Raw genomic sequence first — 3,261 nt, 5'->3', positions numbered from 1 at the left:
GCCCCCGGGGGCAGCCGCGGCCCCTCTCCTCGCCCCCTCCGCCCCCCGGGGCCGCCCGGCGCCGCCTTTCCTGAGGTAATTTCCAGTGGCGCCAACAGCGGGGAGCGACCGCAGCGGTCGAGGCGAGGGAAGTCCGCCAAGTCAAACGCCCGCAGATTTTGGCGGCTGAAAAGGGGCGCATCGCGTTGGAAACGGCTTGAGCAGCTGGGGAGGGAGGTGGGTTTCCTTCAGGCGGCGTGGCCAGCGCCAGCTGAAGGGATAAGCCTGATGGTTGCAGCCCAGGTGGTGCTTGTCACCGACCGGAGCCGGCCTCAGCAGCTCGCCTCGAGTCGTTTGCAAGCGGAGCATGTGCTGTTTTCGCCCCGCTGGGGACGCGGGGCGAAGACTGTGGCGTGTCAGGCTGCCTTCACCTTGCCCCGGACAGCACCTTCCACGCGCTCTGCTGAAGGCAGAGTGGGGTGAGGTGGTGTTTTTTAAAAAGAGGACCTATGGATTAAAAAAAAAAACCCCAAACCTAAATGGATTAAATCCTATGGATTAGAAAACCCGAAAAAAATCCATCGAGGATATGGGTGTTACATTACATACTATGCTCTTTCAGTGTGTACATTATAATACTTACAGTGATGCTAACAGCTAAGCTAAACAACAGTTCTTTCATTATAAAAATACCAATATTTTCTGTATCCTTATATCCTTCAAGTAAGAAGACTTATTTTCCTGTACTCTTTGTGTCCTAGAGAAAAAAAATGGTGGGCAGACCAAAGTGCAGAAAAAAGTGAAGAAGTCAAGACAAGGAACTTGGTGGTACGTGAACTCTGCAAACCAGGTGAATACCACAAGCAGTCTTGGCCTGAGCCGCTTGGAGCTCCTCCAAGGAGCACAGTAAGTAGTTAGATTTCACCAGCCAGCCTAACGCGAGCTTGACCTTTTCCTGTGTATTGCTCAAAAGCGTGGTGGAACAGCACGGGAAACAGGACAATGTAGGAAGAAGAAGAAAAAGGAGGGAAGTTTTAACCAGCACTGACAGATCTGTAATCATTTAAGTGTGTTCAGAGCCTGGAGTGGAATTCAGGAATCACAAGTCTCAATTTGATTACTTTTTTTTACCCTGTATTTTGTAAACATATTGCAAAATGTATTTACCTCCTGGTGGTGATTGGACTTTGTAGTGCATAACATTGTACTACTCAGTTCACTTTGTTACAGATGTTTTTGCTGAAGACTTAAATGAACTGGTGATTTATGTAGGGATAAACATGATTCTGTACGATGGAATTTCTGTGTATTTAATAATTTGGTTTTTTGGAAACTTTGAACACACTTGAAATTACTCTGAAAAACCATTATATTTGGTAAGTCAAAAGTCAGGCTGGTATCGCAATCTTAATTTGTCGTTGTTGTCAGTATGCATTCGTATGTATCATCATTTCAACACATGTTTAATGGTAGGATCTCTTCACTGTTCATGGTGCATTGGAAACGTCATGCTCCTGGAATTAATCAAAGCTATTTAGTGAATGAAGTTATTGTGTGGAGGATCTGTCTGTCATTACCTATGACAGAGGGATGGTATATATTCAGTGAGAGAAGGGATTTTAAGAAGGGGAGAATCATCTTTGAATTAAGCTGTTTGAATTCTGCCCAGGAAGATCAAATGGCTGTTCCAGGGACACCACCCGAGAGTTTAACCAGTTCTAATTTAGGTAGTATAGAAGTTAAACGATTCTCATCTATTCTCAGCAAGTAAATTTATACAGGACTTTTTATTTACCCTGGCGTATTTTTTCTCAATATTTATTCACCTGGTATTTTCTTTATCAGTACCTCAGCAAGGCTATTCCATTTTCTATCCCAGAGGACTGTGTGCTGCTGGACAGTTCACTTCTCGCTGCAGCTTCTGTTTGTATATTACTCATTTTCTGAATGCACATCTTGAAATTGTGTGGTCTGGTTTAGAGAAGAGCTGAACTTTACAGCTGCAATTTAAGACACTGGGAGCTGGGCCCAGAAAGATATATGGTATTAAAAGCTCTGGCAAATCAAGCCACTACACCTTGAATTGCTCCCCAAAATGGAGTTATTTTTTTCTTTACTCTTTCTGTCAATCAATCCATAACCTTCCTTCATAGGCATCTTATGAAGATAAGTTCAGTAAAGACTCAGTTACTAGTGAGTAAAATAGCCCATGATTAAATCAATACAATATGTGTACAGTTAGTATAATTACAACTGAGTAGATACGTAGATAGTGAATACCTTGGACTCTGTGCTGTGAATGAGGTGAGAAAATGTCTGTATCCCAGTACTTCCTAGCTTTTAAAAGTAGGTTTTGCAATCTCAATGTCTTTACTTTCTTTCATCAGCAGTGTATGGTGATGAGTATTCAATGTGTTACTGGAAAATTATTGTTCTCAAATTATTACTAGACTTGAATAATTTTCATAAGGAACAGCAAAGTGCACTTAGGACCTTAAAGCTTTTTAATGAAACATGACAGTCAAGTACAGCAATTAAATGTCTGACATACCTTTCAGTGCATACTCAAAAACATGCTAAGAGATTGTAAGAGTAGAATAAGGCAGGAGACATTGATGAGCAACTCTGCAATTTCCGTTACACAGTAAAATTATGAAGCGAATTTTCTGCTTACTTAAATTGAAAGTCATGCATTGCAGCACTGCGTTAGCATTACAGACTATTTTGGATAGAGCAGAGTAGGATAGGAGGCAGAGAGTGTAGCTGCACGCGCTGTGAGAAGTTACTAACATCATGGGTTGACTTAGTTGCTGCAGTGCTCTACTTTCTTTTTCCATACTGCGGTGATGAGACCAGTATGGAGTCAGTACATCCTTCTCAGACTAAAATGACAGCGTGAAGAACGTAAAAATACCTCCAGTTGGCGGGGTGGTTAGCTGGCGTGGTGGGGAATTGGAACGGGATAGACGTATTAGGAATATGAGATAATTTTACGTGCATATCAATGTACACCTGAGTAAGTCTGATAAAGAACAAAAATGGAAATTTCTTAGTCACAAAGAATGCAATTATAGAACGATAGAGGGAGTACTTTAATGAGCTGCTTAATTGTGAGAGGGATAAAGGCAAACAATAAATGGTTATTCTCCAAGCAGCTGAGCCATTTGTGGAAGAATTACATTTTAAAGAGATTTAAGAGGCAATCAAAATACACACAGTAAATAACAAAACACCAGGTGCTGATAATGTTTCTACTGAAATATGAAAATAAAAGGGGAAGAA

The sequence above is a fragment of the Pygoscelis adeliae genome, unplaced genomic scaffold (assembly GCF_000699105.1).
Source record: "Pygoscelis adeliae isolate BGI_AS28 unplaced genomic scaffold, ASM69910v1 Scaffold304, whole genome shotgun sequence".
Classification (NCBI taxonomy): domain Eukaryota; kingdom Metazoa; phylum Chordata; class Aves; order Sphenisciformes; family Spheniscidae; genus Pygoscelis; species Pygoscelis adeliae.
This window is presented reverse-complemented; position numbering follows the sequence as displayed.